Here is an 18,296-nt window from a genome sequence, read left to right on the forward strand (position 1 = left end):
TGGTCTCTCTGTTTGGGGGCACACCGGCTAGAGCCGTGGAAAACCAAAATTTTCCCGCGGACCACCGGTTGGTGACCGCTGGTCTTGGACACTCTCTGGGTTGTGCTTGAAATGCCTTGATTGACAATGAGACCTCATATGGTTAATCAAATTATCATTCCATATGACTCAACTGATTAGAATGAACAGAAAAAAACACACCAAAGGCTTTCCAATAACTTGATTTAAAGAGCTCTTATTAAATTCCATCTACTGCATTGTTTGTCCATGGAGGAGTTTTATCAATCTCTTTGGATCGCTCAAACAAATATCTTTGGGTGTAATGGAGAACCAGTTGTAACAAAGATCGATCATATAATTAGGTTTGAAAAAATGCTTACATCTGTGTATCATGTGACTTATGTCTTATTTCAATCACTCACACCTACTGTAGATCAAGCACAATGTTTACAGCCATCTTTAAAGGGAAACGAAACTCTGGAAGATGTGCCCAAAAAAAGCACACAGGTACCTGTATTGTGTGGTTTACTTATTAAATCTTTTTCTGCTCTTTGTGTATAGAGCCAGCTATCTTGGTAGGGGCTGAGCCTTGTTTCCTCATGTCAGAGCCTCCATCACCACCTAGAAAGGCATTAATAATCATGCCACACCATTATAAACTAACTTATATAACCAGAGGCTGTCCTAAAAATGTAATAAAGTGTGGCTACCTAGGAATGGCCCATCAGACACTGCAACTGCTATCTCTGATTTTGCTATATGGTTTATAGTACAGTATTGGTACTGGACCCCATAATTATGGCTCCATAATTGTAAAATGCAACACAGAGAAGATACATGTTTATTTATCCTTTATTTATAGTAATTCATTTTAAAACATTTAACATATCTTCACTAATGGACACAGATAATATTAGACATGGCTACAATAATAATCCAAATAAATACATCCATGGTATGTTATTTTTTAAATATTTAATTAAAGGGGAATAAATTAAATTAACATGGGCTCAGCCTGTAAAATGTTTCTTTGTTTTTGAAGGTGAAAGTACTTTGTACTTTTGAGTTGTCTGTTATGGGAGATTTTATCCTAAATTATATTTTGTGCATTATTGTTGTCCACCAGTAGATGGTGCTGTGTCCTCATGTAAAATGATGAGATTGTTACCTGTGGGTTTTACCATCCCCTTGTCCTCAAACTACTAAAAATGTAAAGGTCATGTGAAAATGTAAATGTACACGTCATCCTCTTCAACATTCTAATGACTGTTTTAAACAAAATCTTTTAATTATCCTACATATCTTATTTTAAACCCAACAATGCCATTTCTGGATGCCTGTGCTCCTCTTTGCAGTGGCAAGGATACCTTGGTTAGTGGGTGGGTGGGGGGCAGACAAGGTGCTGCACATAGCTTGCTGACCAGATCACTGCAGCCCAGCATCAAAACTTCATTCAAGAGATCTCATCCCTGATTCAAGTAGCTGGGCTCTTCAGGGGAGTAATGCGAATATCAATATACCTTGATGGGTCAGTCTGGTGTTATATGGTGAGTAAAGGCAAAATGGCAAACCTAAATGGATCGAGGGAAGGTCCAGCTTCACTTTATTTGTTTATTTTATGTAAAATGATGAGATTGTTCCCTTGTCCCTAAACTACTAAAAATGTAAAGGTTATTAGTGGTGATCAGGCAGAAAGAGTCAGGTATGACCCTTCTGCAACAAACCTACCTATCTAAATGCTCTGGGAAACTGCTAGAAAAATGCCATTGGTTGTAAGGATACCGGTAATGCTGACTTCCCCTGTGTGGGAATGATTGAACTCCGGCTTCTCATCATCCTGGCCAGGCCGAGAAAGGTGAGAAGAAGGAGAAGCATAGCAGTATAGCATATTTAAAAGGAAGACACTAGAGGATTTTTATGGTACAACTAGATCAAAACTGTGCTGAAAATGGATTTTTATTCTTTTTTTTTTCCAAGTAGTTTTGGAGACAAATGATGGAACCGAGTCGCCATCACTGGAATACATTAATAAATCAATGTAGACTATATGTAACGCAATCATCACACATTAAAAAGTAACAACACCTCCCTGCCAAGTGATATTGAAAATGATAAAAAAAAATATTATGCCGTGTGTAATAACTGCAATGTGTCCGTGTCCTGTGACTGCAAAACAATCCCAAATCATCACCGCTTCACCTGCATTTTGCCAAGCATGGCCATGATCATTATGACCAAACATCTCTATTGGTTCAAAGGACATTGTTCCAGAAGTCTTGTGGTTTGTTTAGATGCAAATAACTGCAAACCTTTGCCATTTATGACACCTTGCTTCTTTTGACTTTTCAACTTAGTCATCTATCCAAATATAGGGAGATTCAAGCACAGCTCTTTGTGGCATGAGCAAACAATTTGAATGTAACATAATGCTAAAGAAAGTTGTCAGATACAGCGGATGTGCAATAAGAGATGGTCACAGACTGTGAACAAGCTATAAGATATAGTAGAGCCCGGAGACATGCATCAGGAGACAGTCATAGACTTAACCAGCAAGATGTTCTGAAATAATGTCCTGGATTTAAAGGTTTATCATCTTTAGTATCAGAAACTTCACATATTTCTATCACACTATAACATTTACCAAAACTTATTCATACTGTGATTTGGTTTATTGTTGGTATAGCTTTTGTATGATCTCAGTACAGTATCCCTGAAAGGTTAGTAATAAAATATTTGTACTAATTCCTATTTCATTGTTAACTTTGTCATGACTTAATGAATCATTAAATTTACTTTGGGGTATGAAGAATTCCAAAGCGAATAATGTGTTGTGAATTCATAAGACAAAGATGTAAAATGCAACACAACTAAAACATATATGGAATGAAATCCCAATTCTGCTGGCTCAGTTTTTTATTCATATATATCAGAATGATCATCCTTATGCAGTGGTGCCAGATATGTAAATTTTAAGACTGGCTGAACTTACAAAATCTTATGGAAGGTTAAAAAGTTTACATGTAGGTATTACAACTGTATATGGAGCTTTTGCCTGACATAATGAAAAATAAAATGTTTCTTTTTCACTCTCACTTTCTATACCAACCATTCTCAGATCCTCAGATTTCCTCCAGAGGTTGTGTGGGGTTCCCCAAACTTTGGCTCTCTGACCTCCCATTAGATTATGCCAGTATAGTTCTGGGGACAACACCACTTGATAGTGCCAACTATGTGACGCTAATGATGTTTTAGATATATAGGAAGATGGTAATCTAGCCACCATTATAAGGAGACATTCTTTCCTTGGCCCCTGGATCAAGAGCCTTTTACCTAATGACCTCCAAAAATGATTTTAATAAGGATTCCCTAAAGGTGCGTACACACTTCCAATTTTTATCGTTCAAAACGAACGACGAACGATCGATTGGGCAAAAATCGTTCGTAAAAAAAGTAACCAACGACGCCGACGAACGAGGAAAGTCGCTGGAAACGAACGACCGGACCGGCGGATCGGAATGGACGACGATCGTTGAACATCGTTCGTGTGTACGATCGTTCATTGATCGTCCATGGTCTGAGCATGCGTAATGAACGAACGTTCGTTCACTTTGATGTCGTGCACATAGTTCCTCTATCGCTCAAACGATCGTATCTATTGTGTGTACAATATCTACGAACGATCGTGTCGTTATCTCTATGTGCAGGATCGGTGCTATACGATCGTTCGTAGATATCGTGCAGGATCGTTCGTCGTTCGTTTTCCAACGATAATAATTGGAAGTGTGTACATAGCTTAAGACTTGAAAATTATTTAAGTATCTCAGAGGTAAAAAGGTTAAGAAAGATTGTTCTATACAAAACCTAGGAATAGGATTACATAAAACTAATCAGCGTTTGCAATTCAGAAAAAAGAAGGAGCCTGGTCTCAATGAATCCATATTTTTAAACTGGCGAGCACTAATAATGTCAGTTAATATTGCATTCTGGGTGGCCGACTTAAGCAACAAAGATTAGAACATGGACCAGCAAATACCTTTCCATTGCAGTATATGATTAATGTTAACTCTTTATCTTCAGTGTGTCATGTTTAATTGTGTAAGAGTTGAGAGATAGCAGTGTCTAGCCAGTCAGCAATACTGGAGAAAATTCTGCAGATCTGTCTTAGAAGTGAAATAACCTGAGACTGGGCAAGCTGTTAATGACTCAGCTTATCCCAAATACCTATATTTACCCAAAGGCGTGAATTAAATGTACTTCCTGCAGAAGTCAAGGAATAGCTGGCAGAGTTATAGTGATTTAATGATACATGTGCTTTGCAGGCAAAACCAGTTTTAACTCTTCTAATTTGTAGGTGTACATTGGTGTAGGTGCATTAAAATGGAATTCCAACATATTTATTATTTTAAACATTTAGTGAAGGGTTAGAAGCTCTGTTAGATTGTTAGATTTAGATGTTAGATTTTTATCTGTGGATCCATATTGGAGATTTCCCCCTTGTCCCGTCCCAGTGACAAAACTGTCAACCTACCTCCCACCACTATCTCATTTTTAGGAATTAGTTCTCTTGTGTTCTTCCTTGTTTTTTTTTTCTGTTCTTTTTTGTCTGATGTATAGGCCTCCCTACAAAAAGTGTTATACAATGATGAACCTTTTATACAACCTCTCATAACCTCCTCACACGCATGGCTCCAACACTTTTCTAGAGCTGCCCCAACTCTCTGTAATGGCCTTCCTGGTGCTATTTGTCTTGCTCCTAAAGAGCTTAAACCCCATCTGTTCAAATTTTCCTACCATCTTCTTCTGTCTCCTAAAACCCTCACTACTTCCCACCATTCCATATCCCCCATCCTATTGTGTGATACTTCCCCCACCTCCTAGATTGTAAGCTCCTCTGGGCAGGGCCCTCCTCTCCTCTAGTGTTTGTATCTTGTCTGTCATCTGCTATTTAATGTATAGCTCTGCATAATATGTTTGATATTTTAAAGGCCAGTTCCAAAGAAAAGTAGTAAGTGTGACTTTATCTAATTATTTTTGTATATTATTTCTCTATGGACTATGTAAAGGAGGTGTGGAGTAAGTGTTGTAACTGAAACAAGGTTAAACAAAGTTGTCTGCCCCCCTCCTGAAGGTGGGGGTTCCCTTTTCTTCTTCTTCCTCTTTCCCTCTTCCTTCCTTTTCTTTTTCAATTCTCTATTCCCCTCTCTGATTGCCTTCCTACATCATACCTATCCTTACCTTCTACCTTTACCTTTCTCAATATAAATGGAAAAATTTGCTATGGAAAAAATGGGTGGTGATTGTTGGCAACGTTCTGTAGGACAAATAGAGAGGGCAAATCATCCCAAAAAACACATACAACAATAAAACTCTGTGTAACCTTTCCTTTCTATATTCAAATTAAAAAAATATGGGCTGTAGTTGATGCTTTTTGATATTTATGACTTTAGGATTCATACCGCATTAGTTAATTTTAGCAGCTTTGGGACAGAGACTGTAAACCTGCATTATTTTGTTACAGAAATGCATTCATATACCATATATGCTTACACATAAATAAGTGTTTTATCTGGTGTTGTTTAAGATTTTTATGTATATTTTCAGAAATAATTCTGAAACTATAAGGGTAAAGTTAAGGTTTAGTATGTTTGTAGGTAAATTATAAACCTGAGTTACAGAACAGACTTTAAAGCTGAGTTGGTATTTAGTTCTTTGGAACAAGTAGTGGTATAGATTTGTGAAGCCATTGGTAGAAACTTTGGGGTTCATTTACTAAACTGTTGTCTTAGCAAGGGTTGTTTTCAAACTCCTTACAAATACTATATATGTGTTATCAGTAATAGATTTTATTGTGGTATGTGAGATTTTTTTCTTCTCCTCTTCTTAAACTCTATGAAAGCAAAAGGCATTGGAGGTAGGAGGAATCTATAAGATCCAAAAAGATTTTTACAGTGGGACGCTTCAGTGTGCTGTCTTCACTTGGTTTTACAATAAATATTTAAAATATATTAAATAGAAGTCCCCTGATTTGCAACTAATATAAGTCTTCTACATTGCTGTAATAGGGCTACATTGCTAATAATCATTTAATTGTACACAGCTTTGTCACCTTCCCGCTCTAGGATAAAATTTCACAACAACTTTAAATCCATTCAAGAAAACAAAACAGTCAATACCTAATATTTAAAGATTATTGCATGTCATTTCATTGCAACAAAACCACATTTATCTCTGTGGGTTTTAAGCAGAACTGAGCACTCTGTCTGGGATTTGTTCCTGGAATAAGATTTATGAATCAACCAATATTATATCACATAATGCAAATAGTATATAAGAAGCATTTACATTTTGGAAGATAGTCTTATTGGAAGGGAACACAAATGTTTTCTTTTAGGATCCTACAGATTACTTTCAAGCTCATCTTAGCATATTAGCATCCTCCAAACACATTGAAGTTGATTCATACCTCTCAACTTTAGAACTGGTGAAGAAGGATAGTTGGGGTGGAGAAGGCATGAAGGCAGGGATTGCTAAATATATATTTGGCATGGTTTTAGGGTATGGTTAAAGCTAAACTCCAAGGGAAGTCAAATTTCTTTGCAAGAATCACATTATTCTAGGCAATAATGCCTAGTAATGCCTTACTTTATTCCAAGCTTATGCAGGCTTCCTCCTCTTGTCTATAGAACAGGTTCTCTACAACTTCTTCCTTAGCCTCACTTCCCATATGTCTTCCCATGCATGCAGCTCTGTATTGTTCAGGTGGACAAGAACACATTCCAGAGCACCAGGCAGTGGAGGACTAAGGTAAGTTTATCTTCTAATTTAACACCTTCTAGAAAAGCAAGCAATTCACTCTTCCAGTGGTGAGTGGTGAGAAGTTTAAATTTTAACTTTGCAGAGGGTCCCTATAGGTTGTAGTCACATGTACTCCATAAGTACTATCTTATCACACAAGAGAGGTGAAAGGGGGGAACAAGAGAACTAGCGGTGGGAGCAAGCAACATTAGTTCCAAGAGAGGGCAGGTTGAGTGGGTGGGGGAGAATACTAATGCCCAGTTTAGGATGAACGGAAATAATAGTGCCCCACTTGGGAGTGAAAGAACAATAGGGTCCAGCAGAGGACCAACAGTGTCCAACAGGGGCGGAGAGCATCAATAGTTCCTAATAGAGAAAAGGGGAGGACAAGTGAGGGGGAGATTGGGGAAAAACAATAGTTCCCAGCCTGGGGTGCGGAGGAATAGTAAAACCAAGCAAGAATGGGCCAGGTGCTGAACAAATGCTCCAGCACTTGGGACCCAGCCTAGATCCACACCTTGCCCATGATGGTACAACAATGTCTTGTCATAACTGTATTTGGTTATGAAGATTATTTTTTAATAATATTATTTGTTGCGATTGCTTATGAAGAGTAAAGTATCAACATGAAACTCTCCATAAAGATCTTTGAGTATACCCACAATCTTCCATTGTGACTACAATTTCCATGAACTTTGATGCTCCAATTCACTAACAAATCATTCACTTCTATTGCCAGACTATTTTCTGACTCAGCCCCTGTTAAATATTGCTATTACTGACTGCAGAGGTCTTGCAAGGTCTTATTAGGGTCTCTGGCACAATAACTGTTTCTGAGACTGGAGCTGGAATCTGAGACTTGCTTGGAGCTCCATCTGCTGTTTGCAAGTGGAAATGCAAAATTAAAAAAGTTTTCAGAACTGGAAAAATATATAAGAAGAATTCAAAGCCACACTTCTTTCACTGAACTTGGTAAATTATCCTTTCCAGAGTGATCATTCAAGTGAACAGCCTAAACATCTTTAGTAAATCAAACCAATGCTCTCTATATGGCAAATACGTTGCAGATCTCAAAATGTTTTAATAGAGGTGATTTGCTTATAATTGCAATGATTACAGATCCCGTGCTTTTTTTAAATGCACAGTAGAATTGTTTGTATCATTAACAGAAAGCAAATGTCAGCCATGTTGAGAGTATTTCAAAGAAAAGAACTAGAGATAAAGTCAGGAAAGGCTTTGAGGGGATTTACTCCAAAAGGAGATAAATATTGGTCTTGGAGCAAATAAACCACCACCAACATGTTTATGGCGCAATGATTGCATTGTTATCAGGATAGGGGCACAAAACACTTTGCGTTAAGGTCAGTCTTGCAGGAATTTCTTTTTCATACAACTAACCTTATCTCAGTGTAATTCTTTTAAAAATACTCCTGCATGTTCATCTGAGATACTCCAAAGAGCATTGAACTTGCCCACCAACCATGCATGCAGCATACCTGACTGGTTCCCAGTACTAGTCCCAGTCATAGCATGGGATCCACTGTTCAGGGACTACAAGAAACTAATCCCAAATCAAATTTAGGTAAACTTATTGGGCCTAATATATAACAGCTCATACAAACCTGGAATAGATCTGATCCAGGATTGAACATTTTTGCTAACAAATAGCAAATGACTTTTAAAATATCTTTTGCAGGTTTGCTGGATCACCCAGCTTCACTGAAGAAAGTTTATCAGGCTTGAAGAGCTTTAATAAATCAGGCCCATTGCATTTAAAGCCCCTATTCCGACTTTCTCTGTATTGGAACACAGTGTTGTGTTGTGTTGTGTTTCCCAATTTCTTAAAGTATTAAAAACGTTGCCGGTTAAATGTCACTATTAAATCATTCAATAAAGTAAATTGCACGCATTTATTAATAAGAGCTGCATTCATTTCTAAATGATGTCTGTGGGCAGTGTAACATATCCTTAACTAGCTGTACATTTTATGGGCAGATTTATAGGCTGTATAAAAATAAACTGAACTTGATAAGCTTTTTTTTTTCTTTAACCTTGCTAAATTGCCCTCTCCTAATTTCCCATTATTGCTTGGTGAATCTAAAAATATACTTATCAGCCTATGCTAAATCTCCAGGGGGCAGTAGGGCATTTCTAGGAAGTGAAGCTGAACACAGGCTGATAGGAGTGGAATGTGAGGGGGTGTGAGTGCTGAGCCTTAACTGTGCACAGCTAAAGATCACTCACTAATAACCTGTTTTATTGCCAGCAAAGAGTTTGTAAATTAACCCTTTGCTGGGTTTCTTTTTAGTAAATAGGTCACAAAAAGGGCAAAAAATATCAATATGTTAAAATTGTTAGTGGACTGATCACTATGCAGATTTTTTTAATATGTATTGATCCCCTTTCCAATATTCAAAATCCTCTCATCTCTCTTTTTTTTTACCTATTTTCATTATATTTTCTTTCAGGTCCAGCTGCTGGTGATTGACAATTAGGTCCCCATGCTACATATCCCAAGAGGCTGCAGGATTCAATACATATTGTAGCAGTGCCTGACATTGTTCTGCACATACAAGAGATTGGGCATTACTTCACCAGAGGTCATTCTACAAAAGCAAATGACCCAGCACCCAATATTGTGCACATGTGAAATTAGGAGCTTTAGTGGAACACTCTCTAATGATGCGGCCCCTTCAATCTGCACATGCACAGGATGAGAATGGCCACATCAATAGGGATGCCAAAAAGAATGAAAAGAAGACAGTGGTACAATACATATATACATGACAAAGTGTTCCCATAGCTCCATGAATACTTATTCAGAGTGACTTTGACATCCTGATGCTCACTTTTTACCCTACCGTTTTTCCTCCATATCATAGCCAGAAACACTACCCAGCTATTCCAAACTCTAAAGTGATAGTTCCAAGGTCTAATTGCTTCTTCTTCCCCTAACAGTCAATGCTTTCTATTTCCTTCTCCTAACACAGGCTGGTTGGGCTCAGAGGAAGTAGATTGAATAATGCCGGCTATTAAGCTGAGGACATCTACTAGCAAAATGAAAGTATTGCAAAGTAAAATTGAAATTGAAGGTTTAATTTCAGGGAGAGGTTTAATTTTTTTCTTACTATTTCTGCTTGGTGTTCTGATTTAAAGCAACCCTTTAGTTTTTGTGCCCATAGTTCAGCTTTAAATGTATTTTATCAGTTATTTTTCAAAAGCAATCAATTAATTCCATCTGGCTTGAGGCAATGATCAAATGTCATTAAACATTGTATATTGTATATTTTAAACCATGTACAATCTCTTTTTAGTGTTTTTTATATAACTTCATCACAGCTTTCCGTTTCAACCGTTTCTTTTATCATAAAATTGAGGCGAAGTGGTCATAAGTCACAGTAAAGGGGTGGTAATTTTCCTTTGAAGCATACTGGTAATAGGAGATATGTGCCAGGTTCGGTTTTGTCTCAGTGAACTTTCACTGCATACCATATTCTTCTGAATATAACTGGTATTTCATCTTTTTCAGCTATTTTTTCACTTGACATTTGATCATTGCCTCAAGCCAGATGGAATTTATGTCACTGCTTTCATAACCAGAATGTTCCTACACAGAGAACAATATTCAGCAGAGGATTTTGGCACAAGTAGTATTGAGCCACAAAAAAGGAGAGCAAGTGAGCTGCGTTTTCCTGTTATAGGGGTCATGGCCCAATGATAATCTATCAATCTGTCTGTCTACTATCTATCCATTTATCTATCTTCTAATCTATTTCTTTCTATCCTTGTTTTAGGGGTCATGACCTTATACACCACATTTACCAAAACTGCATCTGGCGATGGAAATCAGAAACAGCAGTAGGATCTGTAAAATAAATGCATACAAGCCTTCCTTGTAGTGAGTGTCATCCAGGTGTCTTTTCTATATCCAAATTCAAAAATATTATTGTCTGGTCAACTGGTTTCTTCTTAAGCTGGCTGCAAGGATGGTATTAAACAAAATGGTGCCATTGTTTATTCTGCCAACTTTTCTAGTTGTGGTGAGGGAGTCAGTTGGATGCAAGAAAAGAATTGTAAGCTAAAGGTACACACTTTCAATGGGCGGATATCAGATGAGAATCTTGCGTGTGTACAGTGCTTGTCATCCATCGTCCAAACCACCGTCCTGGCAGATACAAGGGCGATGGACAACGAATGATTGTAATGGAGAGCACAGCGGGCTGTCGCTCCGTCTTTCTCCCCCTCCATGTATGTACAGCACTCGTTCATCGTTTGTCGTTGGAAAGAATCGCGTACTTAGTCCAATTTGTAAAAAGCATGGCATTTTTACCATAAAAATTTGTTTTCTTGGCTATATTTTAACTTAGATTTATCAACAAAAAGACATGTCTTTTTTCACTGAGGTTTTCACATATGTCACATTAACATCCCCATCTCATTTGACCACAATACTTCCTTTAATAGTCTTGCAATTAACTTGAAAAATTAGCAGGTGGCTTAAAAAAGTAGTTCAAGAACCATATTTTCACTTAAATTTACAGAAAAACAGACAGACTTTTTTAAAAGGTATTCAATTTTCAATTTTACACCAGCCCCCTGCTTTCTCCATCAATTTCGGTAACAATACCATGCTCAGAGGCTTTGCAATAACTTGAATTACCTGCATGTTGAATTTCAAAAATTTGCTTGGTGATGGAAATTCTGCTAAAACCGAGGCAAAATTCTGCTAAAAATGAGGCAAATGTGTATGAGTACCCTGAGCTGATAGGAGGAAGGGAAAGAGTGATAGAGAGCCAAGCTTATCAGTTGGCTTTTTTTACTGTCCAGTTAGAAGCTAGGGGTTGGACAAGACCTATACATATTGCTTAATTGCAGCAGAGGGAAATCAGGTCTTCTTCCCTGTCAGGCAGAAGTGTGCTATGCTCCAGAACAAGTAAATGTCAGAACTAAAGACAGAAATATATTCAGATAGAGAAGAAAAATGCTCCTTCACCGGCATGGTTAATATTCCCCAAATGTGAAACATCAATTTACATTTTTGGTATTAATTTTGTAACACATAACGCTGGCTCTGAGTGAATGAACCAGTCTTCAGGAATGCTGCAGACTGAAGCTAGCCTTTTATAAATGAAGCTTCACCACAGCAATTTATTTCAGATAACTAAATGAATAAATATTAGTCAATTCCTAAAGGCGTGTGCACAGCATGAATTTATTTCCGCAAGTTGCAGCCTCTTCCGCACCTGGTTATTATCTAGGTGAGTGGTTGATGGCTGCAGACAAGATAAGAGATGTTTTATAATCGTTACATGTATGCGTAAACCATGTACAGAGGTCTTGAGTCACCAGGGTGAGTAACCGGTTTAGGAATCCTACTGTGTTGGTTTAGAGGTGCAGCTGCAGATTAAATCATTCCGCCCAGAAGTAGGGATGTGATTACTTAATTACTAGCTGCAGGTAAAGTTTTAATAAATCCCACATTTTATGGAACACATAGGACATGGTTATAAAGCGATGCATCTGATATGTACCAAAACTTTAATACCAGTGAATGTTTGATCTATATACCAGTAGCTAAATACCAATACCAGTGAAAGTCTTATCTATTGATTTATAAATATGCCCCTTAAAAGTATGTAGAGTAAAAATTTTCTTTAGGGAAGGGTTAAAACGTCCATTTATTTTTTTGCTGTCTACATCCAATTGGGGGACATAAGAGGAAGTAAGAGTAAAACGCTACCTAAGTTAAGTTAAACGCTAAGTTAAAACTTCTGTATAGATCAGTGGTCAAGGAAAAAGGTATCTTGGTTAGAAATGTAACCTTTCCTCTTGTTTTGGTGAGAGTTTTGAATTTCCCACTTTCTGTTTCAGTGACATTGGTCACCAGGACAAAAGCAAAAAATGAAATTTCCCAGAGCGGGTTCTTGTCTCTTCCTAATCAATTCAAAACTGAAACTAGAAAGTTTGGGCTATTCATTCATAGTAAAGTAGACCTAGCATCAGATATACATTTTTCATGTTAAGTTCACATGCAAAGCGTCCCATGGTGGAGAATTTTCTAGTCCATGTGTTTCAATGGCAAGAACTGATTTCCTAACAGTAAAAATGAAATAAAGATTATCAATACAGTACTATAACAAGAGCAATGTAGCATCCTAGTATCTTTAACAGAAGTAAAGAAAAAAGTCCAGTGATACCACAAGTAAATTGTTCATTTCTCTTGGCATCAGTGGAGATCATGTCTTCCATATGATAGATATCAGCTACCCTTCGTAACCAGTGATCTATAGTTGGGGAGGAGGTACTCTTTCAGCAAGCCGGGATGCATACTTTGGCTGCTTTTAGAAGGTGTCTCAGAAGAGAGCGTTTATACATTTTCCTCATTAGATGTGAGATATGGAGTAATGCTAACTCAGGTTTGTTGCTGATGTCTACTTCTGTGAGTTTGAAGATGACATCTGTCACCGAAGCCCAAAAAGATTGCAAGTTGGGGCAGTCCCAGAAAACATGTAGCAGCGTGCCCGGAGCAGTGCCGCATCTCCAACAGGTATTATCAGTCTGTGGGAAGAGCTTGGCAAGTTTAACAAGTGTCCTATACCAGCGGGGGGCTAATTTGTAATTGGTCTCCTGGTATCTATTGCAGATTGAGGCCTTGTGACAAAAATGGAGCATCATCTCTCTCTGCTCATCAGTAAAACACATGTCAAGATCTGCTTCCCATTTGGCCATGAAAGCCAGGGAGTCCGGAGTGTGAACTGCCAACAGCTCTTGGTAGGCATAGGATAGGGTGCCCCTCAAAGGGCGTTTGGCGGAGCAGAGGAATTCCAAGGGTAGTAAAGATCATGTAAAGTTACAGGGCCGTGGGAGGGATTGAAATATGTATAAAAGTTTAATGGAGCATCAGGGGATCAGGGGAGGCAGTTCGTTCTCAGTTTAGAGTGTGAGTAAGAGAGTCCACTCTCCATTTTGGAGGAAATGCATAGCTCTAAAGACAAGTTTGTCTCGCCAGCCCTGGAATATTTTGTCAGATAGTCCAGGTGGAAATTCCGGGTTTCCCAATATCGAAGATAGGGGAGAAGTGTAGGTGGTAATTTTCAGAGTGGCATAGAATTTGGAGATTACCTTAAGTGTCTCGCCAATCAGTGGGTGCCCAAACATGGGGACATGGCCCCAGTCATGGCCCAGACCAGTGAGTCAGTCGGAACCGGTGAACACGCATCCTCCAAGCCCACCCACAGCTTTGAACCAATATTTGTGCACCAGTCCAGAAGTCTGGACAGATGCACCGCCTGATGGTACACAAATGAACGGAGATTCGGGTGCCCAAATATGAAACGGAGGTGGTGGCCAATCTAAAAGGGAAGGAGGGTATTAACGCCTCCTTAATGGAGTGTGGGAGGGTGATGCTCAGAGCCTCTGATTTCTGCTGATTAATTTTGTAGTTAGAGAGGTCAACAAATTTGTGTAGTTCCAGTAACAGATTCGGAAGGATGATAACTGGTGAGGTGACAAAGAAAAGCAGGTCATCTGCATAAGCAGCTACTTTATGTTTAATTGGACCAATCGGTATGTCTTTAATGTAGGGGTTAGTTTGCACAAGCCGTAGGAAGGGTTCGAGGGAGAGGACAAACAGCAGGGGAGAAAATGGACACCCCTGTCTGGTTCCATTCGTGATAGTGAAGGGCTGGGAATGTTTCCCGTTTACCTCACTCTAGCACTGGGTGAGAAGTATAAAGCTCCTATCCATTGTAGTAATTTTGTGGGCAGACCTATATGTGTCAGGATAGTGCGGAGAAAAGTCTAGCTGACTCTATCAAATGCTTTTTCCGTATCAGTGGAAAGGAGCATAAGTGGAGATTTATGAGTATGTGCATGGTGAATGATGTTTAAGATGCATATAATATTGTCTCTGGCCTCGCTTAGGGGTAGGAAACCACTCTGATCAGGGTGAATAATGCCACTCAGTATGGGAGCCAGCCTCTGGACCAAAATACTAATGAACAATTTCAAGTCACAGTTAAGCAGGGAAATTGGCCGGTAGCTAGCGCATAGCTGAGGGTCTTTGTCTGGTTTTAGAAGAACAGAAACATGCGTGGACAGAGTGTCTTGGGGAAGACGGTCACCCTGGGACAAGGCGTTCGGAGCTGCAACTAATTGAGGACCAAGAATAGGGAGGAATTTCTTATAGTACGCTATAGTGATGCCATCTGGGCCAGGTGCTTTCCCGGGCTTTTACGTCTAACTGCTGCAATTCAATGAATGTGATCGGCTTGTCTAGGAGCTCAACAGTTTCGGCTGGAAGCGTCGGGAAATCAGAGGCAATGAGGTAATCACAAATGTTTCCAACCTTATCGGGTGGAGCCAGGCCACGTGGGTTCAAGAAGGAAACTGTTGTGTAGAAGAGAGTGGGGGAGCTCAAGGCTTTAAGATTAAGGAGTGAACTAAGACTATGTGACTCCAACCTCTTAAGAAGAGTTTTTTTCTTGGGAAAAATGTCAGAACTTTAAGACTTCTCTTCTCTTTAAAATGGAAGTCTTCTTCTGAGATTTCCTCAATTCTATCTTTCCAAAAGACAACTCAGAAGCAGAGTTGCATCATCCTCCTCTAGGAGCCTCAGGCAAAAGATTGGCATAAGGTGAGTATTATTCTAATTTTATTCTTTAAATATTTTACATTTTACCCACCCTTACCACAGTAGGTTGTTTGAGAAAGGTTGGGGGGCCTGGTAAACCTAAGAGGACTTTCTATATGAGTTTAAGGATTGCTTTAACCTATAGGTTATTATTATTATTATTATTATTATTATTATTAATAATAATAATAATAATAACAATAATAATATTAATAATATTATAATATGATGATGAATATAGATAAATATATCAAACTAGATAAACTCCACAAAGAGAACAGAGAATGATCCTGACTGTGCCCAAGAGATCCCAGCCAAAAGGGTTTTATGTGTCTAGCACAGATACATTCTGTAACAGCAGAACTGTCCTGCAAGCAAAGAGTTTGATCTGGATACTGCAGTACATGGTCACAGGACGTCTCTTGAAATCTCAGCTTTTGCTGAAGGGCATGTCGTGTAATAGTACTATAATATTGACATGTGCAATGAGGTGAGTTATCGTGAGTCATGGGTATCAAAGTTAAAACGTGCAGTTTGGAATGGTGTTCCAACAGGCAGGCATTTTTTCAGTAAGGCAAAGAGCATTTATGAAATGTACGCTAGCCAAGAACAAACAATTGCAAATTAGCATTTTGTTGAGCAATTATACAAAATTGCTATAGAAACAGTTATGGAGAGGGTAAATGTTTGATACATTCACAATCAAATAGTTTGTAAAAGTTTTAAAAAAATACAATTATTTTGATAAACATGTAAAATTATTGTTTTACATATTATTCTTAGCTCATTTCAACCTGTACAGTTCAAGTGCAGTATTTTTTACCTTCGTCTTTTACACACCTGATAGCTAAAGGCCCTGTTCAGAATAGTGGTACTGCTGGCTTGTTTTGCAGGTTCAACCATTCTTATTAAACTGTATAAAGGGGTAGGAAACAACTTTGTACAAACACGTGCACGCAATTGGGTTGTGGTTGTGGCACACCAGTAGCAACATGTTGCCTCTGGCTGTCTACACATTTACCTGCGGTGCAGAGCAGCAATTTGTTATGTTCCCGGGGACAGCTAACTATGAGGTCAACCCAAAATCTGAAAGAAGCCTTAAGGCTAGTACAGATTTCAGTTCCAATAACATTTCTAAACCAACAAATCAATTAGAACTGATGCAAATTTAAAGGAATACTGAAGACACATTTTTTGATTCCCAACCATTTATAAATAGCTTTGGTGTTTGGTAAATATTAATCAAAAGTACAATTTTTACTGTATACATACAGAGAACAGCCAATCAGAATTTCAGTCATTTTGAGCCCCCCAAAAAAGTGAAGGGTTGACTTTCATGTGTACTACAGATCCTCCGCCAACCTTGACTGATTTTTTTTCTAATACCTTTATTTAAAAAAAAGTTATAGTATATAAGAAGGTCTCTGTTTTTCTTCTTTTCCTTTTGAAGTCTTCCTGGAGTTAGTGAGAAGAAGCTGAGAGTGGGTGCTCATAGGACCAAGCCAGAACTGATCACTATATTGGTTACTGACATTTTGGCAGGAAAGTCAACATCCAATCATTACTGAGGTCAAGTGAGACTTATAATAAAGCATATTCTGATTTAAAAAAAAAAAAAAAAAGAAATTGCAACACATTCAAAATATATTAATGCATTTTTAAAAATTAACAAAATTTCGAATTTAAGTTAACTTTTAATAATAGGTTCATTTTTAGGAAAGTTTTTTTTAATGCAATGTGCACGTACGTTTTAGAAAATTACAATGAAAACATGTCTGTTTGTGATTTTTTTAAAGAGAACTTGCAAAAACAACCCCACAGGACAAATGTATAGTGAAAACTTGAAGCCATGTTCAAAACTCAAAAACTCAGAAGCATAGATGTATACAAGGTTTAAAAATGGCTCAGTGCTGTGCTCTATACTAAAATGCCCTTACAGACCGTAGAGGATAATTAACCCCCCCCCCCCCAAAAAAAAAAAAAAAAACTGTCACAAGAAAACAGAGGGCTTGTGCCAAAAAAAAAAAAAAAATTGTGGTGCCTGTTTTTTTTTGTTGTTTTTTGTTGTTTTGTTATTTTGTTGTTGTCTGTACTGCACCATGTAATGCATTGTAGAACTGAAGATAATCACTGTGGACCTGGAGGCGTTGGCGGTGAGGATTGCAGCTTCAGGGGGATCCCATGGCCCAGGATCCTGGACCTGTCATTGCTGCAGGGTGCTTACAAAAAAATAAATGTGTGCCATAAATGGCAACTAGGCTGTGCATTCAAATCACCTAGACTGATAAAAATGTATTCCACTTACATTAACAATTGAATATTGGCCCTCATGATCACATTGGCCCTGATTTATTAAAGTTCTCCAAGGCTGGAGAGGATAAACTTTCATCAGTGAAGCTGGGTGATCCAGCAAACCTGGAACAGATTTCTAGCTAGCAAATGTTTTGAATCCTGGACTAGATCTATTCTAAATTTACTGGATCACCCAGCTTCACTTATGAAAGTGAATCCTTCCCAGCCTTGGAGAGCTTTAATAAATCAGGATCATTATTTCTAATCATTTGGCCTTTGGAAAGAATATAAAGTATAAATGTACAGCTACACAGGGAAAGGTGAAGGTTACGCCTGGTATCCAGATCTAGTGGTGGGAGCTATGTCTGTGTGTAAAGCAGGGTGAAAGGTGCCTGCAGATTAAAATCTCCTTGGAAGCTTTCGAGATTCCATGGATTCACAACTGCATGAACTTCACACCCACTGCCTTCGCAATTCTTCACACTGCATCCTGAGAAAATCATACGTACAGCACACTGCGCAATCACTGGCAACTGCTGCTAACTAATGTAAAAATGTATCTGCTAGCAAAGTGTGC

Source organism: Pyxicephalus adspersus, chromosome 3, assembly GCF_032062135.1.
Source record: "Pyxicephalus adspersus chromosome 3, UCB_Pads_2.0, whole genome shotgun sequence".
Classification (NCBI taxonomy): Eukaryota; Metazoa; Chordata; class Amphibia; order Anura; family Pyxicephalidae; genus Pyxicephalus; species Pyxicephalus adspersus.